The following is a 27,842-nucleotide window of genomic DNA, read 5'->3' on the forward strand; positions in this document are numbered from 1 at the left end:
ATAATAGACCACTAGGTCCGAATGCTATCAGCAAGTTGTTGTTGGAAGACGAGAGTGAAGAAGAATAGGAGAAAATTTAATCTCGAGGTTTGCGACCAGATGGTTTCTCCTGACATGCGTTGTCAAATGAGTAAGCACATTTTTACTAGTAAGGGAATTGTGCCTATAATGGCATACTTGGATAAAACGGCATAGCATGGTTTCTTGCCGAGCTGTAGATCTGGCAACGTTGAGAACATTTGTGGTGGAAGCCAGTAAGGCGCCAGTGAAACAGCGTGAATGGTGGCGCAAACGGAGTCCTCATTGAAGGGAGAAAAAATATTTTCAGAAAGGTAGGTAGTTGCAACTTTTTTTTTATTGTTGATAAAGTATCTTGTTTATTGAAGAGCTCGTGTTTTAGGAACATGTCAATATTTTTTACGTATAAAGATACATATACAGAAACCATTGGTGAAGGTCAAACTTCCAAAGGATTTTTTGGTAGCTATTGTCAATCAATTGAAAGCAAATATGGCGTCAAGGGTAAAACGGCATATCTCTGCTCCGGGCAAAATGGCATACTATGCCGTTTTGCCCTAATACTTGCAAAATTATTAAAATTAGCTTCGAATTTAATATACGAGCCTATAATATTTGTAGATCAAATTAAACAATGTGATTGTTAAATATATGTTTATTGTTGAGATAACTTTGATATTATGAGTATTTTGTAGTGTATTTTAATTAAATCATGGTATCTTGCTACTTGCAAAGCAGGCCCTGGCCCTTTCGGGCTGTTGCGACAGAAGGATTTTTTTTTTGTATCTAATTATGCAATACCTGGACCTAAGTTTTAAAGGTAGCCCACATGAAATGCCCTTCTGTATCTAATTTTGTGATTGAATCTTAAATTTGCATTTACTAATCAATATTTATTGTTTTGTATCTTTTCAGATGGTCGGAAAATGCGTAAGGTCAACTGATAGACAGAAGTGGGATCCTACAAACATGTCAGAAGCAATTAAAGCTGCCACATCAGGATCAATAAGATGGGTGGAAGCATCCCAGACTTTTAATATACCTGCTACAACTTTAAGACGGAGAGCTCAAGGTAAGAACAAGAATATTACAGGTATTATGAAAGGACTAAGACATTATCAGACAACTTTCAGTCGGGAAATGGAGCGTGAATTAGTCGCTCATTTGAAGCTCCTTGAGACAAGGTTGTTTTGCATGACAACTACAGAGGTAAGAAAGCTTGCCTTTGAACTAGCTGAAAGGAATGGTATAAGTCATCGATTCAACAGGGAGGACAGAATTGCTGGATGGGATTGGCTGAAAGGTTTTAGGAAGCGAAACCCTGATATAGCGTTGAGGTGTCCAGAACCGACTTCCATCGCACGAGCTGAAGGTTTTAACAAGGAGGCTGTTAAATCATTTTTTGATGTGTACCTGAAAATTGTTGAGGACAATAACATACCTCCAGCGATATTATGGAACATTGATGAATCTGGTCTGTCTACAGTACAGAAACCGCCGAAAGTTTTAGCCACCAAGGGGAAAAAGCAAGTGGGATCTATAACAAGTGCAGAGCGTGGAAAAAATGTCGCTGTGGTAGCCATCATGAGTCCACATGGTTTTGTTCCTCCAGTCATTATTTTCCCACGAAAGAACTGGAAGAATGAATTGATTGATGATGCTCCTCCGGGAACTTTAGGACTCGCAGAAGAAAGCGGGTGGATGACAAGTGAGGGATTTCTCAAAGTCCTAAAACATTTTGCTTCGTTCGTGAAACCTAGCGTTGATGAAAAGGTGCTTCTAGTTGTTGACGGACATCCTAGTCATAAATCACTGGACGTTCTTACTTTCGCAAAAGAAAATGGAATTATAATTGTGTGTCTAACCCCTCATTGTACCCATCGTATGCAGCCGCTTGATGTTGTTTCTTCGGTCCCTTGAAAACTTTCTACCATCAAGAAATCAACTACTGGCTTAAGTCTCATCCTGGAAGGCCTCTAACACACTATTAGTTGGCATCAATATTTTGTTCGGCATATGGAAAACCAGCTACTGCACAAAATGCTCAAAATGGTTTCCGCGACACCTGGTTTGTGACCTATTAATCCTGGAGTATTTCAAGAACATCTATTTATTCCTTCTGAAACTATGGAATCTGGTCCCGCTTCAAATGAAGAAGCTGAAAGAGCTGTAGAATCTACGTCCAGGAACCACGAGGGAACCTCTTCTCAAGGATGACCTAATGCAGTCAAGGAGGTGCAGGAAAAAACAACTTTTCTTCTACGGAAACACAAACTTTGCTACCTCCTAAGTGCGTCAGTGTAGAACAAATCTCACCACTTCGAGTCGTTTCTTATGACACAACCAAAAGGAAGAGAAGAGGAACAGACAAGTGCTCAGTTCTTACCGCAAGCCCATATGTAAAAGAAGAAAGCCGACGAAAGGAAGTTAAATCTCCGGAAAACGTCTGCCAGGAAAGTGAAAAAGAATATAAATTTTGATACGATAAATGAATCTGAAGTAATTATACCTAGTGATGATGATGATGATGACGATGACTGTACCTGCCTCTGTTGTAATGAACTTTATTCATTGTCTCGCTCAGGAGAAGAGTGGTTGCAGTGTAGGACCTGTCGGAGATGGGCTCACGCAGAATGTGCAGGAATATCAAAAAAGACAAAGATTTATGTTTGTGGACTCTGTATGTAATTAGGTTTAGTCCAATGTGTAATTTTTATGTGTCCAATATGTAAAACTCCATTCAAGCAGTTTATTTAATTAGTCATGGTTCATTGTTATTATGTTTATGATCATAAAATTTTTATCTTCGTTAAATACAACATTCTACTTCTTAATATACAACATTTATAGCTTATATTGCTCAAGAGTGGTGTTCAGTAGAGTATCGTATGTTGCATATATTGTTCACTAAGTTTTGTATTTCACATTAAAGAACGTTGTATATCTGTAACCGTAACAATTATTAGTATGCAATTTTACCCAAGTACATGCCTAAAATGGCACACTGCGTACAAAATCAGTTATTTGTCCACATCTTTATTTATGTTTACTTTTATGTCTTCAAACATGGCCTGTAAAAAGTTCAAAGACCAACACATAATTTTGTTTTAAATTCGGGCTCCATTGAATAACGGACTCTCAGAAATATCAATAACAAAAAGTAGTATGCCATTTTAGGCACAATTCCCCTATTAAACGAAAATAAATAAATAAAATTACAGTTTTTGTACATAATAATTCGTGCAGGAATACTTTCAGGAAACGTAATCGGGAACACAAAAGTCCAGAATTTATTATTAAATACCTCTCCACTCGTAGAAATTTAGAATTTATTTGTTATGGCTTATATTTACATTCAAGCATGGGTTACATTTTAATTAGATTGATTGATATCAAATTTTAAATTATAAATAGTTTTAGACAAAATGTGGTACAGATATAAGAACACCTTACGATTGTCTTATAGTTAAATATGTAGTAGACTTGAAGTAAAATAGTATTTTACAAGAATTTATGTTCGGTGTTTCATTTAATTTTAGGTATTTCTAAAACACTGATTAATTGAGGTAATAAGACGGCCTCGTGGCTCAATGTTCATCTTTAGTGCATGGGATACTTGCTTGGTTCCCAGCTCTCGTCAAGTGAAATTTGTGGTAGGCAAACACCATGTGCTTCGGTTTTCTCGGGGATCTCCCGTTTCCTCTCACTTCTAATCACCGTCTCTTTTAGCCTTGACTGCAAAGGAGTAGAACGTAAAACTGAAAGATTTGATAGAATAAGAGACACTGTTTACTCAGTGATAACTGAATAAATTTTTATAAATTTACTTCGAAGCCAAATTAGTCATTATAATTGACATATTATTAAATGCCTAGATAAATTTGTTTATGCTTGCAATGCTGTAAACTATCTTGATTGTGTTAAAAGTATAACAATTTATAGTGAAAACAAGTATCAAATTTATTTATTGCGCCTGGAGAGATAGTTTATGATATTTTAAGAAAACTTTCATGCAATAATATTATGGTAACTGTACGGCCTTCCAAAAGTGTACCAAACAAAATTGTTTGATTGCGAAAATTACGAAGCTTAGAGAAAATTGGTCTGACAGTAAACTCACCTACACCTCAAAGCAAACAAAAAATATATGAATACACACAATTTGTGGTTTGTATCTTCCTTCGTTACTTAAAGCACGAAGCAATCTCATTTGGACAGGAAATTAAATTTATCCACTTCTGGGTTCCGTCGTGATTTTCATTTGCGTGCTACAAGTCCATCAATGGCTGGCTTCTAATCCACCTCGTGGCTTTGGGAAAAAGGGCCCTGTGTATTACATTGAGTGCGGAATTTCTATCTGAAACCATGCGCTCCAGTTTAACACTGCTTCAAAATTTATGAGCCTGGTTTCCGGACGGACTGCCCTATGCTATGTCAAAGGCAATCCAACAGGAAAGATTTACCGTCGTTGGCGTATTTATTTGGGGGAAAAGAGAGGGAGGGAAAAAGACCTAACCGTGGCCTAAATTACCAAGTCCCTTGTGAAGAGAGAGAGAGAGAGAAAGGGAGAACGGGGGAGAGAGAGAGAGAGAGAGAGAGGGAGAGAGAGAGAGAGAGAGAGAGAGAGAGAGGAGAAAATGTGGCACGCCAAATACGAAAAAGAGAGAAGATACTTCACTACAAACTTCTTGTCTCTCAACAATGCATGTGTGCGGAAGAAAGCAGTCGCCGGTCGGTTCAATTTATGGTAAAGCCTCACAGATTGGTTTTTCAAATCTTCTCTCTCTCGTATATAGTACAAGCAGTAGTACCTCTTTTATATAGTTCTATGTGTGTTGACGTTTTTGCTGGTTCACTTCTTTCCTTTCTAGTTTATCTCAGTTCATATTCCTCTTCCGAGAGTTTTATTTTTAGCGAAAAATTAGAAATGGCTTCTTTTTTTATTTATTTTCCGTGAAAATGTTCGAGAAATTCTCAGATACAAAAGAAGTGGTATAAATTTAGATTCATTCATAGAACTTATTCCGAGCTTCAATATTTTTATCAGCTTATTCTGCACAATTTTCTAATATTGATAGTTCACTTATTATCCAATATTTATTTACAAGTAGTATATACACTACTGTTCAAAATATGTTTATGCCACCGCAATGAGAATATATCACCATTAAGAGACAAACAACAATAAACAAAATCTACTACGTTGTGTGTATTCTTTTTACATATATAGTATGTTTCAGAATATATATTGTATTATATGTTCCTAAAGAACAGAAAAAAAGGAAAGAAAAAGCAGTAATTATAAGAAGTGAACGATATACTTCACAACGTATTACAAATGCGTCTAACTTTATTTCCCCGAAAATTAAATATTATAACGCAACTCAAGCATGTCATTTTGTTTAGTTTGGTATGATCTATAAATTGACGACCCATTTTTAAATAATATCATAGTAAAACAAAACTTACACTGTAGGAGTTAATCATGCTTCTACACTGCGAAAAATCCGTTCTCCGGACAGCAATATATTATACAAATATACGGAATTTTCTTGCTTACTACAGAAATCAGTACAGAGCATACGTTATTCGTATGCTACATAGGCACTGCCTATGCCGTTGCAGGATGTCTGATATCTAACAGTCTTCCATATATTACACACTCTCTCTCTCTCTCTCTCTCTCTCACACACACACACACACACACACACACACACACACACATATATATATATATATATATATATATATATATATATATATATATATATATATATATTACCTTCGTCACCTATAGGTTATATCCGTCCATTTGTTTGTGAGATCCTGATGACTGCCTATATTGTTTCATACGGAAAGTACGTACAGATGGGACATTTATACGGAAAGTATTATAAAACATGCGTTTTCAGTTACACGTCTGCTGTACATGTTCTTTTAGAGAATACTACAGGAATAACGCATGTAACCTACCTTTCTAAGTACACCACCTTCATTTTTTCTCAGTGCAGGCTATAGTTCGTACATCATATTATTTAACAAAGTTTTGAGATGTCATGAAATGTCGTCATTATCAATTGTATGTGTATAAATAAGCGACATATATTTTGTTTACCATGTCTGCATTTACAAAAAGATTCGTTTTCTTGCTTTCTTGAAAATTTCGCAAGGAGACTTACTTTCCCCATATCATTTTGTTCAGGTTCGTGAAATTTATCTTATTTCACCTATTTCATCATCTGACACATTTTGTTAAATACCGTAAATCGCATCCGAATATCCTAAAACAAAGGCACATACCTAACCAAGAGGGACGTCATGTATATAAATTAAGAGGGAAACAATAATGTTTGGCAACTAAATTCTAAGGCCATTGTATCACTTTTAGTGATTTTTGAAACATGAGTATACCATGTTGTAACTATGGATTTTATTAAATTTGCTATAGAAAGAGCATCCCCTAGAGGAAGAAACTGCCTTTAGCAGTGGCATCTCAATGATAACATATTCGATAAACTTTAGCGACAATGGATTCATTTTGTTTATTTGTATTACATAGCAACTAGTTTCGTTTTTTTTTTTTTTTTTTAATTTTAAACACATTCAAACTATACTTCTAGGATTTTAAAGTTATTATTTATAGCATAATCGACTGCAATTACAATCTTATTTTAAATACACAACTAGAAGTTTATTAACTAATGAAATAAGAATGGTTAGAGTTTGTGAAGGCGAGTTGAAGTGGAAAGTGTTGTAAGAAATGACAAATGCTGCTTTGTGCTTCACATTATGAAGATAGCCTGTGGAAGCACTTTAGTAACTTTGATTTTCTAAGTACAAGATATTACTTTTAATTTAAAGATTCTTAGTTCTAATTGGGTTATTAACAAATGAAACTAAAGATAATTCTGTGGCTCAAACTTGACCTTGGGCAAGAAGAACAACTGGATCACTATGACTATATTTTCATTGAAATGCATATTGTAATGAGAAAAAAGTATTCAAATACTTTCAACACACCTATTCTTACGTGCAAAAGACAGACATTCCAGCTATGGAAGAATCTGAGCCAAATTAATATTATCCTATTATATGCTGCTGTGTCACTGTTACCCTGCAGTATATAATCTATTCGTCGCGAAATTAAAGTATATTAGCTCGCTAATCATTTAGTAAGGAATAGAGAATCATTGTTAATGCAATGCAATGTCAATGTCATTGTCAATGCAATGTCAATTACAGAATAAATGATGAAGAACGAAATTAACTGGATACGCTGCTCCGAAACAGAGTATGAATGTTAAATTACACCTTAATCAGGACTTTGAGCGGAATACGAGAGATGTTGTTCATCCTGGCGTTTCCTAAACCCTATTAAACACGTCCTAGTGTATGAATTTTCGTATCGTGATCTTAGAAAATTGCATTGCTAGAAGTGACTTGTACCATATAATCTCTCTGGCCACCTAAATTATCCATAAATCACTGTCAATATATCATCTTCTTCAGTGTCAATAAAAGAAGGAACTAATTGCAATAAAGTTGCATGGAGCGTAAGTACAAAACCGTTGCCATATTTAACGGTAGAATGATACCTTGCCATATAAAAACTCGGTCTGTTTTGGGTTAGAAAGAGCACTGTGACGCATCGGAATTTATTATTGTCTTACAAATCTAGGCTATCTATGTTTGGCATCCTCTGAAACATATTTATATTTTTAATTAACACGATGGTAGTGCTGATATTTGATTTGGCAACTTAAACCGAAACAAACGTTAAGGTTTTCCAATTCTTGTTGAATTGACATTCTATGGCTTACATTCAGCATTTAATTGTTGCATTAGCTCCGTAGTTCTCAGATGCAATCGTCTTCAACATTCGGTGACCCTACCTATTTTACATCCCGTTCACTAATTTTCTTTTCTGATAAAGTCATGCCCCTAGGCTCTAATAAACTTCCTGATTCCAACTCAAAATTTATTCTTTCCAGACATCGCAGAGGTCCCTCATTTTTCATCACTAGCGTCTGCTCTATTTTTAACATGAATCTAAACTTCACCACCTTCCGTACTAGTCGTTAGTACTCAACACAGCATTAGCACAGGATATTCACAGTACAAGTATATCTGATTATAAGTTGAAGTACTTATCAGTTTCTATTTTTTGATCAGTATACCTACACATAAAAAGTAATTACGTAAAGTGCACGGTATTAAAATTGACGTGAAACAATGACAACGCGCTATTGCGAAACCTCTGTTAAGAAATTAGCTTTCAGTGAACAAATATTCCAACATGTTTACAGAGTGTTCTTTTCATTAAGAGCATACAGCTTGCCGGCTAAAGCGGACCATAATATCTCAGCGTTATCAATATTGGTGTTTGCAGATTGGATGACATGAAAGCAGTTGCCAAAGTTAAACTTCAATTCGGAAATTACATCCAATAACAAGTTAAGAAGAGTAGGAAACTATAGCTATTCATGGTACATAATCAGTTTTTATTTTATTTTTTTTTTAAGAATAAAAGCACGTCTATGATTTGGTGTTTGAAGAGAACCGTGTTTGATGGAGGTGCTAGAGTCCTCAACATATATGAAAATGATCACTTGCCACGGTAACCAGCAAAGTATGCATTAGTACCAGATTCTAAAAAGTATTGAGCCTTGAAGATGAAAATTGAGAATACAATTTTGTAATTTTAAAATAACATTATGAAGCCACATATTCTCCCTTTTGTTCAAGAAACTTCTGCCACTCTTATGGGAACACCATTATCCTCTCGCTGTAGAACTTCTGTGATTTATGGTCAAGGAACTATGACATATGGCTCTCACAGGCCTATTTTGAAACTAACTTAATACCATTTGTGCAGTTCTGCAAAGAAACAAATTAATAATATTTTGATGATGCAAGATCAGCGTTATGTGATGAATGTATTGGGACCTCCAAGCCAAGTTTTCTTTCCATTTATACAGTCTGATGCCAGTATGGTATATGATGCGCATTCTGTTGATCAGTTCCGGCCGTTTCTTTGGACTTTCTAGGCACATTTGTGATAGTTGTCCACATTACAAACACGAGTCTATGGTTGTGCCCAGCAGCAGCAGTTCGTCATGGATTATGCCCTTCAAATCATACTAAACTCTCAGCGTAATATTTCTGGGCATCAATGTAGGATTTATCACAGACTATACAAGCATATTTCAAGGTACGCTTTTGTAGATTTGCACGCCAATTTCTTTTGATTAATTAAATGAACTTTTAATCATTTCAATGTAACGGAGCAATCTTATAATGAAGTATAATAATCCTTATATAAGACAAATGATTAAAGTGGAAGTAAATTATTTGAAAATAATTGCTGGAATGATAATTCCATAGATAACGAGAATGATAATTCCATAGATAACATTCGCGGACAAGTGATGACCACTAAAAACTTACAAAGCCTGGGATCGAGAAGGGATCGAGACCCTTCTCACCAGAATTCCACCGTGATTTTTGGTTGCACAAGTGATCAGTATGGAAACTGTTCTTGAGTAATTTCGAAGCACGTACTTTTCCTTCGTATTCTTTATAAGTCTATGGATACAATTTATAGCATCAAACTATAAGAATAACAAAGAGATACATGACACATATTAAAAGCTAAAATACTAAATCTGATGAGTTAGAAAAATGCTTTAAATTTGAAACTTAGAAACCATTTAAATGCATACATAAGTTCAATCATGTATTGTTTTAAACCATAACGTGAAACTATTAGGGACTGAAACTGAAGGATACAGTGACCACAAGATGGATGATAATAGTAAAATAATGAAAGTGGGGGGAAATGAAAGAACACAGAGAAAAACACGCAAACTGTAACTGCTCAGCATTAAACACATTTGACGGAAGCTGCGATCGAACGAGTGACTCTAAGCACAATTGAGGCACTACGGCCCACAATACCTCGTAAATGCCAACAGGAAGTTACGTAACATAATGGTTTACTCTTAACTCCTAAACGTTACCAATAACGAGTCATAATATATTTATTAAAACTATCCTAGTATATATATATATATATATATATATATATATATATATATATATATATATATATATATATATATATAAGGTGTCCTAAAAGGGAACTCTCCTATTATCAGAGATACAACAAAGTGTATGATGAAAAAGTATCACAAATACAATGTTTTCAATCTAAAGTGCAGGAATTTTTTTTAAGAAATCGGAGAGTCGTTTGGGCTCTAAAGTCACTGTGCGCCCAATGTTAAATGAAAATGCAACGTTCCCATTTACTTCGAAAAACAACATTCAGGTGAACGAAACGACTATTCTTTATATTTTTTTTACACTGGCGTGTTGATGGTGAGCCTAATTTATTGTACCTTGCGGATTCACATAAATTGCAACGTTGCGTTTTAATTTATAATTAGGTGCATAAAGAGTGTACAGCTCGTCCACTTTTTTAAAAAAAAAAGTCCTTCACTTTAGATTGAAAACATCATATTTGGAGACGATTTTCCCTCTTACTTTTTGTTGTAACGCTGAAAATAACAGTTACCCCATGTTAGGGGACTTTTGAGACACGTATATTATATATATATATATATATATATATATATATATATATATATATATATATATATATAATCTTTAACAAATATATTTGTTATCACTGTTAGACCACAAAGTCAATTAATATTACTATAGGCCTGAATATAATGGACTAGATAATTTTACTGCAGTATGTACAGTGGGCCACATAAATTCTTGAGATACAAAATCCGTGAGTTAGGCAATACAATTAACGCCCACTTCAAGATTAATTATGCCTGGTAAAGCAGCTAGAACAGAAGCATGCAGTTGCCCCCACCTGTTAAAGGAACAAATCGTAAAGAGTTTTTTTGTGCAGGAATGAGGCAAAACGCTGACGAAATTACAAAAGAGAGTCTTTGCATATTTGTACTTACATTACACAGCACAGTACCAGAAAAAAATATACGGACACCAGAGGCGCCAATGAGAAGATAAAGGTAGAGGGAGTTAAATAATCTTATATTAATTCAAATAAGGGATTATATAAACAAGTTAACTTACTTCAAATGACTATACATACGTATATGCGTATCAAATAATATACGAATAGATTATGCAGTATATGAATTAGTTTATTTTTCTAAGTAAACAAAAAGCCTTGCGCTGAGTTTTAAAACTATTAACAATATTCCTACCAGTAAATCAACTAAAGTGTGGATTGATCATTCAGGGGAAGAACCCAGTCCCTAATGATAATTTTGGGGGTCTAACAGGGCCTGAGCTCCTAGGTTCCAGTGCCATTGATTCATATGTAATGTTACTTCGAAAGAAGAACTTGTCTGATTACATTATTCGTTAAATGACTTTTGAAAATGCTAAATATTCTTATGCAGTAATTTATTTGTAAATATTAAAAATGAAAAAATCGATAACACTTAAACGAGTTGGAGAACTTATACGTACTAAGCGTATTTCCCCTTATTTTGCAAATATAACTGAGAGTTCGTGATTTGTTTAATATTTGTGCACATTTACACATTGAGACACAACGAGAAATGAGGAGAATATAGTGCCAATACACAACAATTTAAAAATCCACGAAATGAACGGTTAATATAAACTATAGAACCATTAACAGAATTAACTCTGTAATTCGTTTTCTCAATTCATTTTTCTTCCTTTATTTCCAGGATTACATCATCACTGAATTTCTCCACTGGAGATTATATCTCATTTAGCAGCATCCAACTGGAGCTCAGCCTTGTAAATGAAACACTTTTAAATGAGCAAACGGCAAATTCGAGAATCGGATTGCCGGATTAAGAAACTACAACACTAACCACTAATCTAAAGCATAACTTCTTCCGGCTAGCCTAAAGAAAGAGTCTTTCCTGTTCGCTCAAAACAGTAGCTTGTTAATAGATTGATTGGCAAAACACAGGAATATGTAACTGAGGACTCGGGGGGAATTATCATCATTACAGATTTTTTTAAAAACAAAATACAAGACTCATTTATTTTGATTCAAATACGGCGCGTGTATTAAACTCGTAATCAAACTAAAGACGAATCAATTGCTGCGTATTATTCGTGGTTCAGTGGTCAAGGCGCTTGACCAGTAATCTGAAGGTAGTTCGAATCGTATCTACGAATGACCAGTAATTACTTTTTTACTTTAGAATTTTTAGTGGCGATTCACCGGCGATGACAAGCGTTTTATTATCTTCAGATATTTGAATATTTGGATGAATCAATACTTGAACTATGAAATCTTTAGGAATAATAATAGAAATAATAACAAAAATAATTATTATTATCTCATAGAAGGGTAAAAGTTAGTAGCTTATCGCTCAGGGCATAACATTACAACCAGAAATGTAACATTTGGCAAGAATATTTCGGTTTTGTTCAGTGTTGCTCACGAGAAGACGAATTTCTCATCTCGTTTCTGAATAAAAATAAAATGATACTAGAGTTAATATTTTGCATTTAAGAGGGAACACGGCTAACACAAATTATCGTCTCGCTTTGGAGATTTAAATCGAGACGAGAAGAGAAGTATGGTAAACAAATCTCTTTTATCTGGATTCTCGAAATAGTGTATGCCCATTATATAAGTAACAACTGCTTTGTACACTGACTCTTATACGCTATTTTGTTACTTTGTTTTCGGAGTTCATTGAATGTATTATAGTCTGTGTAGATATTCTATTAGCAAAGCTTTTATAATTACTTCTGCATATCCTAAAAGTTAGTTTATTATATGCCTTACTGTACAGTAATGTTCTGTTATTTTTAATACAGTTATTTTCCTCAAAACGTACAGTAGAATACTTTATACATGAACCTTTAGTGGAACGCTTTGGTTTAAAATTTTGGTAGTTCCAGAGGTGCCTCCTGGACGTCCAGACACCCTCCCGAAATCCCGACTTATAATAAGTTTTGCCTAATTTCAGTGAAACTTTAAAAATTTTAATACCAAATGTTATTATTATTGAAAATTTAAGACCTCAATATTACGTCCTACTGCAATGTAAATAAGCATACTGAAGTTGATAGGAAAAGGAAAAGAAAGGATAAGGAAGATTTTCGAGGAATTATTGTCCGAAAGGACACGAGAGGGGAGAAAGAAGGCTCCTGGACAATATTAATATCGAAACTTTGGATGCCTAAACAGAAACTAAGTAGGATTTGTCTTCACCACGATGCATAGTAACACGGTTTCTTTGGATAAAAGACTTTGAATTATGTATGCGTTATATTGACATTTTTAAAAAATATACATACCAATATAAAAAAATAGTTCCTATTTACAAATTTTGGTTGAACGGATATATAGAACGTGTTGGAAATGGCGAATGAGAAAATAATTATTTCTATCAGTAGGAATAATAGTGGAAGACGTTTGGAATAATTGCTTTGAAGCAATATCGTTTCAGACTAATTTGTAACTCATACCAGACCCTAAGCATGACCCTTAGGGGTCGTATTCCTGAATTGTTTGCTTAACAGGTTACGTTTTCACACACTACTAATCAAGGTAGTAGACGGAGATATGACGTGAGTTTGCTAGTATTTCCCCTGTGAAGAAAGCCGTCTCAACTCTAACTTGTAAGACCGAAAGACATTGAGTATTTTTTATTTTATTACACATCAGAAGTATGAATATTATAATCGATAAAGACAACTTACCGCAGCGAGTAACGAGCCCGAGAACCTGAGTTACGAAACGAATGCTCACGCCAGTACACTAAGACTGCTGTGTTAAATAAGAGTGGAAAAGCACTCGTGTGTGTAGCAAATTGCACACGTTTTCTATAACGAAGAGATACACTGATTTCATTCATGATGAAATACTGTAGTCGAGAAACTTCAAATTTAAATTAAAAAACAAAAATAGACATATAGTGCCTCAGACCGCTTTGTTTTCTGATTCACTTGAAGCATGTCCGTAACTTGTCTTTATTATATTTAGTAATATTCGTTTTACAGTTATTTCCAGTGAAATTGAACGACAGGGACACGAGCACAGATACATCGAGAACATATACAATTTCAAAGGATCTCCCACCGCGAATCGAACACGGTACTGCGAGCACTGAACTATCTGAGGCAATGATGGCGTAGGTCAATGAAAACTTGACCCACCACCGACCATTACCTGCCATAAACTTCCACTAAACGTGACCCACTCTGACCTGCAACCCACTGTGATCAACTCGGACCCACCATCTACTAAGACCCGCTCGGACCCAACACCCACCAACACCTTCTCTTACCCGCCACCCACCAACCCGATTCAACCCACCCCTACCAAAACTCATCGTTATCAACTCTGACACATGATACGCAGCCTCTTATCTACTGACTAAATAGTTTATACTTCCAAAACAAGGTTGTGAAATTCTAACTAATCGGAGTTTGAATTTTTACGGTCACTCGTTCAAGCATCGGTCTGTTACAATAACGGAAGATCTGAGCTTTACGATGTAAAATGGTAATGTGTTTGTTATGGGCAAAATTGCGATGAATTTCAATTAAATTATCATGGTATAATTATTTGTTTGTTGAATTATCGATAATTTTCAGTGGAAAAACGCATGAAATTTGAAAGTCCCAAATAAGGTAAGTAGACCAACGTACAGTCCAAATTTAAAATTTCCGTGTAATTAAGCGTACATTACAAATTTTATGTCTATTTTTCTGACCACTGTATTGCTTGAATTCCTTGTGCCCTAAGCGCTCCATACAATAAACATAAGCTTCAGCTATTATGATAGTAGAAAACGCATGGTTTCTGTTTCCCAATCTGTTTGTGAATTTGTGTCTCAACTAACATCGATTGTTTTCGATTATTTTTACAAACCAATCAATTATCAATTCTCGATATATAGAAAGTGTCGACATCCCCTCATAAAGAAGAATTTTAAAAAATGATATGAGACGTTCTTTTCATTTTCAATAAAGAACTAATATACTGAATTTCAGCTTCGTAAGTTCAACGGCTTATGAGATACTTTTTTCGCAAAAATTCGGATCCCCACTATCCCCTTAAGATATTATTATAATGTGAGTGATATGATAAATTCCCAGTTTCGATTAAGGCCTAACTGTATACCAAATGTCATTTCATTTGACTTTGCAATTTGGCCGTGATGATCAGGCACACATAGATACATCCGTTTCCATCTAAGAATTTATATAGGCCTATTATAGTGATTCAAAAAAGTATTGTTTCAAGTAGTTAGCTCTTCTAAAAACTCACAGGCTATGTGTCTTGAAAGCCAAGTACTAGTGTAAGCCCTATTGTTATTATTGCAATTACAAATATCGATATGCAAAAATGCCTAGATAAGTAAACAGAAGCAAATGAAAAAGGAAGGGTAATGGAGGCTTTGAAAGCAAAACGTATTAAAACGTCCGATTCTGAAGATAATAAAACGTTTGTCATCGCCGATCAATGGCCACCAAAATTCAAAAAGTAAAAAAAAAAAAAATGTACTGTTCCGATTCGTTTCGAACTACCTTAAGATTACTGGTCGAGCGTCTTGACCACTGAACCATAATTACTACGCAGCAATTGATTCGTATTTAGTTTTTGTTTATGAGTTTATTTGATTCAAAATAAATGAGTCTTGTATTTTGTTTTTAAAAAATCTGTAATGTTGATAACAGTGGCGTGCCGTGACTTTTCTCACAGGGGACTAGGTTCGAAGAGAATGTGTGCTGTAGAGTGAAGGTCCTGAGTAGTATTTTTGATACCAAATAACACAATTTATATGTTTCTGTAAACGCTTCTTCAACCAAGCCTGTTTCTTTCGAGAAATGTATAATTTCAGTCACAGTTTTTTTAAATCAGAGTTTGTAAACCTATATTAATTCACTCCGCAAATTGTTAAAATTAAAAAAAAAAGCACTCCCGTAAATTGATTTAAGGGTCAAAAACAAGAAATCAGGAAATCGAGATTTCAAGCACTGAAAATTCTCTAAATCTAACAGCTCAAGAAATTGTAACTCACTGAGATCTTGAAATCACAGTATCAATAATGTCATTGAAGAGACGCAAGTATTTAATTTCTGAATCTGTTGAGTCATCTACCTTACATCTTTTATTAGAAGGTTCTCTTGTCATTCAATTCTACTTTTCTATAAGTATTCAAAATCGTTTCTTGCATTTCTAAGTTGAGATACCATCTTTTGTACCTTTGGGATGCAATATTTCACATCCAAAGTTTTATTTTTAAAAATGTTGAATAGTATATCCGTGCGCGAAAAAAAAAAATGACTGAAAGCTTTTAGTAGAAATGCAAAATCGAAATCCTTCAATGATAACTCACACATTTTTCTTTTTTTCTTTTTTGTAGTCATGAAAGCTTCGGTGTCGCTATTATCTGAGTCTTCTACAATGTTCTCAGAACACCGTAAGAATTCTATTTGATTTTCATTTATTGCATTCACAATTTTGGAATTGTAATTCCATCTTATAGTGGCAACCGTTGGAAATCGCTTAGTTACTTCTGATTCAGCAAGCGCGTTATAGCGTTTCGATGAATATGAAAAGAAATTTGGAATGCCACTTATTCTAAGAAAAAAAAATACATTCCTTGGTGTGATTAACAGACTGTGGAACAACGAGATTGAGTCTGTGATGATAGCAGTGTATGGTAAGTGCACTCAAACACCTTTTCACAAAAGATTGTAAACCGTTCAATTGTCCCGAAAATGTGGCAGCTCCATCCATAGCGTAGTGCTACAAGCTTTTGCTTGCAATTAAAATGAGAGAGAATTTGAAAAGCATACTCACTTAGAGCAGTCGCTGTGCAATCACTAGTAACATCTGCAAAACAAATAAATCTTTCATGAATTGCCGTCTTTCACGTACCGATTGAATGTTGAGAGATCTTTGTAATGTCCGTAGTTTTGTCCAACATTATTGCTGTAAGAAGTGTATTGTTTATTTCTGACTTAATTTTATCCAGAATTACTCACCAACAGATTTAATAATATAATTCTGAATTCTGTTTGATGTTCTTTTAAACACTCCCATGTTGTGAAGATAACAAGTCAACATGGGCGCCCGACCCGAACGAGAGGGCAGAGTGAGGCCCGGACCTTCCTCTGGCTCACGAAAATGTATATGTAATATAGCAAACCACGTATATTAAATACCAGAAATACCAGACGCAACATAGCAACCATGGAGATGGGCCTCTCCCTAGAAAATTTTCTTCAGGCGCCCCTGCAAGTCCATTTAGTGTCGTACTTAGAAAGTAACTGAATTACTTCAATATAATTTCCCTAATTGACAGAATCTTCCTGTTTGTTATGACTTCTAATGTTAGCTCTTGTTTAGCCATAAAACAAGAGGAATAAATCAATCGGTTCATTAGTAATCGGTTTGAATCAACTTCTACGTTGCTTGCTCAATTGAAAATCAATTCTGGTTTCCCGAACGTTTTCAATTTAGTTATTGTGTACAGGTGTGAATAACATTTTTCTTGGCGCAACTTGGGTTTGTGAATATTGTTCATGTCACAAAAGCCGTCATTCGTCCTTTTCTATATGGAATAGAATACAAGGCCAGCAATACAGTTTGTTTCTTGTCTTACATGCAGTTACTATTTCGAAGAAGCAAAATAATTCGTTTTGATATTATGTATATAATCTTTCATTTTTGGCTAAACGGAAATGCTTGGAGTTGTTCTACCACTGGTTATTATTTGTTGCATTTCTTGAAAATTAAGGAATCCAATGATCCAGAATACAAGACTGAAACGGCCGATCCCCACCCCTACTGTCCCCTATACCAATTGAAGTAATATCACTGCTTGCGCCGTTGCTTTGCTGCAAGGGACTCGATTTCTCGGACGAGTCCCCTTCTATACTTTATTCTTCGAGTCATTTGCAAAATATATTGATAATCTAAAAAGTTCACACTTCACTAGATTTCATAAAGTGTCAAGATTAATACTGCAAATTTAATAGCGTTAAAACTAACTGTAAAAAGCAAACGAGCATTAAATTCGCTTACGACAGAACGCCCGTGCTTAGAGCTTAGACAACATAATATGAGGACTAGCTGGCTGGACCCTGTTCCCTTCCCCGAGAAAAGGCGATTAAAACCCGAGCGTTTCCGATCTCCACTTCGCTGTCGCACCCAGCACAGGGGCGTTGACTATAGTTGTGTAAGAACAATTGAAATAGTGTTATTTTACGAAAATAGAGAAATACAAGCAATGTTTTCGTTTTCTTTTGTATATATTTATCACAAAATACTTTAATTAAAATGCCAGGGGACTAGCCTAGTCCCCTAGTCCCCTTGACGGCACGCCGCTGGTTGATAATTTAGTGGATACAGTGATGTAATTCCCCCGAGTCCTCAGTTACATATTCCTGTGTTTTGCCAAACAATCTATTAACAAGCTACTGTTTTGAGTGAACAGAAAAGACCCTTTCTTTAGGCTGGCCGGAAGAATTAACGCTGTAGATTAGCGGTCAGCGTTGTAGTTGCGTAATCCGGCAATCTGTGTTCGATTCTCGCCTCTGCCGTTTACACTTTTAAAGTGTTTCATTTACAAGTCTGAGCTTCAGTTGGATGTTGATAAATGAAAGATAATCTTCAGTGGAGAAATTCAGTGATGATGTAATCCTGAAAATAAGTGAAGAAAAATGATTGGAGGAAACGAGCTACAGAGTTAATACAGTTAATGGGTCTATATTTGATATTAACCGTAAATTTCATTGTCACTATATTCGTCTCATTTCTGCTTGTCTCTCAATGTGATATTTGCACAAATTTTAAAGAAATCACGAATCCTCAGTTATATTTGAACCTAAGGAGAAATACGCTTAGTACGTATAAGTTCTCCAACTCGTTTAAGTGTTATCGAATTTGGATTTTTAACATTCGCAAATAAATTACTGCATAACAATATTTAGCATTTTCAAAAGTCATTTAAAGAATAATGAAATCCGACAAGTTCTTCTTTCGAAGTAACACTACATATCAATTAGCGGCACCGGAACCTAGGAGCTCAGGCCTTGTTAGACCCCCAAAATTTTCATTAGGGACTGGGTTCTTCCCCTGAATGATCAATCCGTACTTTAATTGATTTGCAGATAGGACTACTGTCAATAATTTTAAAACTCAGCGTAAGGCTTTGTTTTTACTTTACAAAATAAATTAATACATATACCATATAATCTATCAGGATATTATTTGATACGTATATATCTATAGTCATTTGAAGTAAGTTAACTTGTTTATTAATTCCTCATTTCATTTAATTATTAGGTTATTTATGTCTCATCGGTGAATCTGGTGTCCGTATATTTTTTTCTGGTACTGTGCTGTGTACTGTGAGTACAAGTATGCAAAAACTGACTTTTATCATTTCGTCAGCCAGCGTTTTGCTTCACTCCTGCACAAAAACACTCTTTACGATTTGTTTTTTTAACAGGTGGGGGCAACTGCATGCTTGTGTTCTAGCTGCTCTAGCAGGGATAATTAATCTCGGAGCGGGCATTAGTTGGGTTGCCTAAATCACTGATTTTGTACCTCAAGAATTTATGTGGCCCACTGTACACTGTCAATTTTAAAATATATATATATATATATATATACTTATTCTTAAATGAGAAAATGCACTTAAGTACTACTTAAATAACAGGGTTTGAATATTCTAGAATATGTGCTAAGTCTAATCTGATTACACGTAATATAATCTCATATATCTATTAAATTTCAATTAAGTATAAGATTTAAGTACTCTAAATCATATTATGCTTATGTTTCATGAATTTAAATAGTTATGTGAGCCTCCGTTCTATATGTCTCTCTCAAATCTAAAATGGAATCAAACCCGCTTCTGTTATTGCGAAAACATTTATTTAGGAAATAAAAAGAAAATGATAGTAAATGTTTTAGGAAAACTTTGTGTCAAAGAAAACTTAATCCGAAGTTCAAACTGTAGATATTTGAAAATGATAAATTAAATAGTTGAATTAAAAAAGTGAATATTCCATAAATGAAGATGAGTATTAAGTGATAGCAATTTCTGTATAACTAAATATCCAATTTAATGAAAAATACTTAGGCTCAACATGGTTGTTTATACAAAAGTATTTGAATGATACATTTGTGTCGTATGGCAAGACCTTTCAATACGAAAAATATAATTAAATTGGATAATTAGTTATACAGAAATTGATATTTATTATATTTTTGGTATATAATAAATGATAGGTCTTGCCATGCAGCACAAATGTGTCATTCAAACACTTTCTATAAGCAACGATATTGCGGGTAATTAGTTTTATTTTTCGTTTTTCGAAAGTAAAATGTTTTGAATACTTTTCCTTTTCCACCTACCGAATTTATGCTATGTTGTAGGCTTCTCAATGAAACATTTAATTATGAAATGTGTACAATATTGCCTGAATCGTCGTCAAGAAAATCACCTGAAAAGCACTCGCTTCGAAGGATAAAATACTACTTGTCCAAGTTTAATGAAACATGACTTGTGCCATATTAAGGTTCATTTCTAAATTTATTTATGAAATATAAACAGAAGCGTTAGAGTTTTTGTTGAGAAAATCGTTCATGAGGAACTAATAGCCAAGAAAAATATATTCCTTGTTTACTTTCTACTCAAAACATATGTCGTTTTGTAGGGTTCTTAATTAAATGTATTTTATGAAATAAGATAAAAATAATTTGAACAATTTTTGAGAAAATTATATGAAAAAACTCTCATGTAAAAAATAAAAAACTTTTCGTGGACTTTTTCATGGCTAATGAATTATTTCATATTATATATTTGTTAATGAAATATTTCTCTTCGTGATATGAACTGAATCGCATGAATCAGTTTTGAGAAAATTATGACAATAATAGTAATCCTCGATGAATAACCTAATGCTTGCGGACTTTTTTTTAGAGTTAATGAATTAGACCATATTGCAGGATTGTTAATAAGGTGTTTATTTGTGGAATATTATCAAAATTTTCATAGTCGTTTTTCAACATAAAGAACTTAAGAATGACCCTCCCCCCTTTTTGTAATTTTACCTGAGAAATGACTTGCACTGTTTATGATCGATCCATTGAATATTTAGTTATGAAGAATATACAAAATCACTACACCGATTTTCGGTAAATTATTTATTTTTATTTTTACACTTCAGTAAAGTAAATTTATTTTTGTGCTAGGAAGAAATCTTTCCGATAGAATCGTATCAAATCCTCAAGATTAAAAGGTACGTTGTAGATTATCATCTCTAATGAAACCTACACTGGGACGAACGGATGAACAGACTAGTAGAAGTGGAAAATTCGCTTTCTTCACTATATAGGAGACTGTAGCATCTATATTCGTTGAATTCGTAGTATTTATTTTTCCTTACTTTCATGATCACTATACTAGTTTCTCTTTTATCATCACCTTAAAGTAGAAAGCTATAAGTAGCAATTTGGTAAAATCCTGCAAAATCATATTCACTTCTTATAAAATGATCGGTAACAATATTTAATTATAATACTTTTATCAATGTAGTCGTATAGAGGTGCTACTTGCTCATGTTATATTGTGTTCTAACTGCAACTAACTGTGAAATTAATTTATGAAACTGAACCATAATTCAATAACAGCCCGTAGATGTATTGTATTTCATTTGTTTGTAGCATGGTAGATTGACAAAGGTTTTCTAATAAGTACTTTTAACGTTGTAGGCATTAACAGGGGTATCATTCGGTCGGATTGCCAAAACTGCTTGTTAAAATCGTCTTTCTTCATCTAGATTCGGTATTCAAAATATCAATAATGATAATAAGTTTAAAGTGCTATTTTTGAGAATCTAAGTACACTGTATTTTTGCGAATGTGTGTGTGTGTGTGTGTGTGTGTGTGTGTGTGTGTGCATTGTCTTTCTAACATTTGGACTTACAGACATGAAAAATGATGCAGTTGAGATGAGACATTTTTGATTTTTAGTTTAGCGGCCTTTTCAGCAGCGAGGCTGTATAAGACGTGGAACTATAGTTTAACGTAGAATCCGAACCAACCACATAAGCTCCTGTCGGAATCAATTGAAATATACGTGTACTAACAAAGATGCTAATGTTCTATTTCACTGTTACTAGTATGATTGGAATAATAATAGCAGTAGTGATAATAGTAATATGTAAATACATAATAATATTATCCTATAGTAATGTCAATAATAATCTGTTAATTTACTAGGTTAATAGGTTAATCAAAGAACCGGTTGTTAAATGACTTGGATGACATATCTCGGCATAATATAAAGATAACCAAGAAAGTTTTGTTGCGTCTGGCGGAGGTCTGTGTTCAATTGGTAGTCATACCGTGAGTTGAATGCAAATAGAAATAAGGCGAAGGTCAGTTATTGGTGTGGATATATTCAACATACTACCTGGTTGTTGCAGTTTAGTTACACTGTGAACCTGCTTAAGAACAGAGTGAACATGGGATCTCCAAAGAGCGTCATAAGGGCGTGTATGTTGTACGGCTTCAAACTCGGATCAAATGTCACTGTAGCGGGACGGAAGATATTCGAGGACTTTGGTGAGAGTGTCGTAAGACAGTGCAACGGTGGTTTAACAAGTTTAAGGGCAGTGAGAAAACACTCGAAGAAGCACACTTGTCAGAAGACCAACACATGTACAAAATGAAGATCTTCAGGCAGCCATTGAGGCGAAAAGTGGCCAGATATGTGAGAAACTGGGACTACAATTCAGTGTGAGTGGAGAAACCATGGTACAGCATCTCCATCAACTTGGGAACCACTACAATTTGTATCTGTGCATCCCACATGATTTAACTCCGGGCAAGAAGGCAACACGAGCAGATACCTGTGTTCCCCTGTTGTCTCGTCTGAAGAAGGAGGAATTTCTGGACACGGTGTTGACATGTGATGAGAAGTGGATCATATACGAAACTCCACGGCGGCATCATCATTAGTTAGCATCCTATGAATCGGTTCTAAAATAGCCGAAACTAGCACTGTACCAGAAGAAGGTTTTCCTGAGTGTTTGGTGGACTTCTCTTGGCATCGTGCATGACGAACTGCTACCAGCTGATGAAAGCATCAATGCAACTGTGTACTGCCAGAAGTTAAGTAGCGTTCAAGAAAAACTCAAAATTTTGGAACCAAGACTTCTAAATTGCAAAGGACTTCACCTGTTACAGGACAACGCTAAGCCCCACGTGGCTAAGATGACTCGGGACTCAATTCTACTCCTTGGTTGGGAATCACTATAGCATCCACCATACTCTCCGGACATTGCACCATCCGATTATCACCTGTTCCATTCCTTCGAAAATCACCTTAGAGAACACCAGTTCAAATCCCTAGTAGAGGTGCAAAATGCACGATATACATTCTTCGCTTCACAGCCCACCAAGTTCTACGGGAATGGAAACCATAGCCTTTCAGAATGTTGGTAAAAGGTCGTCGATGTTGATGGGCACTATTTTTGATTCTTCTGGTACGTTTTAGGTGACATATGGATGTTTGAAGGTGGTGGGTGAGAAAACGACAGAACTTTCTTGGTTACCTTTATATAAACAGAAAACTTTTTAAAGTGAGTGTAGGAATAAGTAGTATAGTTGGCTTAGATGTAGCTTAGTAATAGTGCCATTACGAAAAAAAAAAAAAAACGGAGACAATTATAAAATATTATTGATTTCTGTGGAACTAGTTGTTTAAATGTGTACGTTAGTTCCATGGAAGTAAATTTTATCTTGAATAGGAGACACCGTAGTTAAATAGTGTTCTACTAAGATCATTGGAAGGTCATTACAATATTTGTAGAAAGAATTAAGTTGTACTATGGAGTGTTTCGTGGAAATGTAGTATTTGTTAAGTATTAATAATATTAAATATGTTAAGAAGTTTCGGAGATATAGGTTTATACAGGGTGAGTCAAAATAAGTGTTACAAGCCAATATCTCGCGAAGTATACATCATATAAGAAAAATATTAAGAGACAATGTACAATACAGAGGAATCTAAGAAATGAGTCAAACATTAGGTTTCCCCCGCCCCTCATGTTGGGGGAGGGGGGTGAACGTGAAATTTTTAAATGGGAACATAGGTCGAGTGATACCTCGTTCGAAAGAGCTTGAAAAATTGAACAATTTTTGTAGGAGGCAATTTTTGATATGGGGCACCGTTTTCAAGATGGGCCCCAAAAATGGTCCTGTATCCGATAAAATTGCCAGTACTTATAAATAAGTGTTACAAGCCAATATATCGCGAACTATACATCATATAAGAAAAATATTAAGAGACAATGTACAATACAGAGGGGCCTAAGAAATGAGTCAAACAGTAGGTTTCCCCCGCCCTCCATGTTGGGGGGAGGGGGTGAACGTGAAATTTTTAAATGGGAACATAGGTCGAGTGATATCTCGTTCGAAAGAGCTTGAAAAATTGAACAATTTTTGTAGGAAACAATTTTTGATATGGGGCACCGTTTTCAAGATGGGCCCCAAAAATGGTCCTGTATCCGATAAAATTTCCAGTACTTATAAATCGGAAACGTATGAGTAGTAAACGATTAAACAAAAAATGAAAAACGAAAACATCATAGGCAAAGTGGAATGATGTTGTCGTGGTGTTCCCAGGGCCCTAATCATGGGGCCCCGGGACCAATTTCAAAATTTCAAATGGGAATATGCCTGTAGGTTGAGTGATACCTTGTTTGATAGATCGTGGAAAGCCAAACAGCTTCGTACAAAATTTGTATTTATTTTGGGCAAGCCTGTTTCAAAATGGCCGCCAAAAATGGTTCCACATTCAGATAGAAAGTGCAGTGTTCAAATTGAGTATTACACGCAATATCAAGCGAACTACGCATCAAATAAGAAAAGTCTTAAGAGTCAATGTGCAATACAGAAAGCCTGAAATTTGTGAAAGTTCCCTCGCCCCGCTTTTGTATGGAGGGGTGTACATGGAATTTTCAACTCGCAACATACGGCGAGTGATACCTCTTTGATAGATCGTGAAATACCAAACAGCTTACTACAAAAGTTGTTTTGATTTCAGGCAAGCCTTTCACAACAGCATTACCACATCCTAATATCCTGTAAAGTAGTAGAATAACGTTTAGTAATTCTACGGGTATGTGCGATGTTAAAAATTGGAATTTCAATCACTGTAAAGCAAATAATTTCAACACTTACCATGTTACAAATGATGCTCGGTATGTTCTCCATCCTGCTCCACACACCTCCGTAAGCGGCGGCATAGGGATATTCGTACATCATGTAGCATCTCTGGAGTAATAGATGCACACACGCCTTGGATATGCGCCTTCATATTATCAGTAGTTGTTGGTACGTTGGACATTACCCGATCCTTAACATAACCCCAGAGGAAAAAATCAAGTGGGGTTAGGCCAGGAGATCGTGGAGGCCAGTGAATAGGACCTCGGCGCCCAATCCATTTATTCGCCATACGGTGGTCCAATAAGGCTCTGACCTGGCGTGCGTTGTGTGCTGGAGCACCATCATGTTGATACCACATTCTTATACGTTCAGCGAAAGGAATATTCTCTAACAACTCCGGGTATAGTACATCACTGATAAATGCGGCATAGGTATCACCAGTAAGACGTCCATCAAAAAAATATGGTCCAATGATATGCTTACCAAGGATGCCACACCATACATTAAGAGACCACCGATGCTGATGAGCAACTTGTCTCTGCCATAGTGGATTTTCCCTAGCCCAATAATGCATATTATGTCGGTTTACGTGTCCTGTGTTTGTAAATGTAGCTTCATCTCTAAACAAGATGGTGGATATGAAGTTGCGCTGTCTGTTTTCCATACATTCCAACTATAGACAAAATTGCAATCTGGCATGAAAATCATTGCCAGATAGTTCCTGATGTAAGATGATATGATACGAATGAAACATGAACAAAATACGCACTACAGATCTTTGGCTAACTCCACTGGCCTGAGCGAGGTGTCTCGTGCTAACATGTGGGTCTACATGCACTGCTGCCAATATTCCTGTTGCACGTTCTTCATTGGTTGCAGAGCTGTAACGACCCCTACCTCGTCCCCGGACAAGACTACCATGTTGCCGCAAACGTCTCTCCAATCGCAGAAATGCCGTGAGATGTTTGTTGGCGTTGGGGATAGCGCATTGCATACATTAGTGCCGCGTTACGATAGTTTCTTCTACATTCGCCCAACACCAGCAACATATCTACACAATTATCAAACACCGCCATTGCTCTATTCAAACGCTACCCAAACTAATAATATTAATGCGAGAGTGTTCGTTTCCTTGTACGGAAAACTTATCACCAAAGTTGATATCCCGTTCTTTCTACGCTTTTGAACCGTTCAACACACAACTACAGCCCCTACCTACAATATCCACTGCCACTTAAGTCACTAACACTCTCACTAACAGCTAGGCAATGTAACATCAATGATGATTTTACGTTGAACACTACTACTCAACAAGAAAAAAATAATACCATACTATTCACACTGCATGAACAAACAACACACAGGTACAGTCAAATGTTCTCAGTAGAACAATGAAAATCACATTCCCGTCCCCTGTGTGATCGGCTCTATTGACACTTGTGTATACCAGCCATTATTAAGGAGGTAGAGTACTAGCTATTGCTACGTTTCTAATATCTATTTTCGGGTTTCCGGCACCAATTTATAATGAGTTAAAATGTCTATTTTCTGGAGTTGAGACACCACTAATTTTACTACATTTATTTCTACGTAGTATCTAATTTGTATCCCGGTTCTTAAACTACGTGACAAACACAATTTATAATTTTCTTAAATTGGTTTTAATACTTAATCTTGAGAAGCGTTTATATTCCACATTGATATATTTAACAAGATGTCTGCACCCTTACACTTACATTTATTATGTTACCATAGCGATTACATTAATAGTTGACGATCAAAAATAATCTAAAGATATTTCTTTGCAACTTTCTTTTCTTTGTATAAAACGGCTCAAATAATTCGCCTTTGATCCTTTTTTTTTATAAGATGGTACAGATTGTTAATGCAATATATAACGTTATCGTTGTACTATGTTAAGAAGGCCATTTGTTCCATTCCCCAAGCAATGGCGTTGACGGGCTTTCCTTACTCCAACTGGGCACATGCTGAGATGTTGCCTACAAGTAGGGCCTAATAGGTACCTTCCTATCCCTTTCTCATAGGATTGTAGTGATTGAGAAACGACGTCTCTTTGCGCATACGTATTAGTATTATTCATTGTTTTATTATTTTCATTCATATTATTATTATTATTATTACTAGTTTTATTATTATTTTTCGTAGTAGTATCCTCCTCCTCCTCCTCCTCCTTCTTCTTCTTCTTCTTCTTCTTCTTCTTCCTCTTCTTCTTCTTCTTCTTCTTCTTCTTCTTCTTCTTATTATTATTATTATTATTATTATTATTATTATTATTATTACGTTAACCCTTATAGGTCGATTTTGCCCCCGAACATTTTACTTGTTATTTACTTACAGTATGATGATGGAACCTCGTGTTGGACATATTTTTAGGCCTGTTTGTATTGTACATTGACTCTTAACACTTTTTATTTCATGCAATAATTCGCGGGATATTGGCTTGTAACACTCAGTTTGAACACTGCACTTTCTATCTGAACGTGGAACCATTTCCGGCGGCCATTTTGAAACAGGCCTGCCCGAAATCAAAATAATTTTTTAATAAGCTGTTTGGTTTTCCATA

The 27,842-nt window shown here is 35.2% G+C and overlaps 1 protein-coding gene across 1 annotated transcript in view; it reads right to left on the bottom strand.

Moving 5' to 3' along the window:
* Positions 1-27,842, bottom strand: part of LOC145678376 (zwei Ig domain protein zig-8-like) — a 704,183-nt gene that overhangs the window by 199,187 nt on the left and 477,154 nt on the right. The gene's annotated exons all lie outside the window — the stretch shown is intronic.

Source organism: Thermobia domestica, chromosome 2 (genome assembly GCF_964235325.1).
Source record: "Thermobia domestica chromosome 2, izTheDome1.hap1.1, whole genome shotgun sequence".
Classification (NCBI taxonomy): domain Eukaryota; kingdom Metazoa; phylum Arthropoda; class Insecta; order Zygentoma; family Lepismatidae; genus Thermobia; species Thermobia domestica.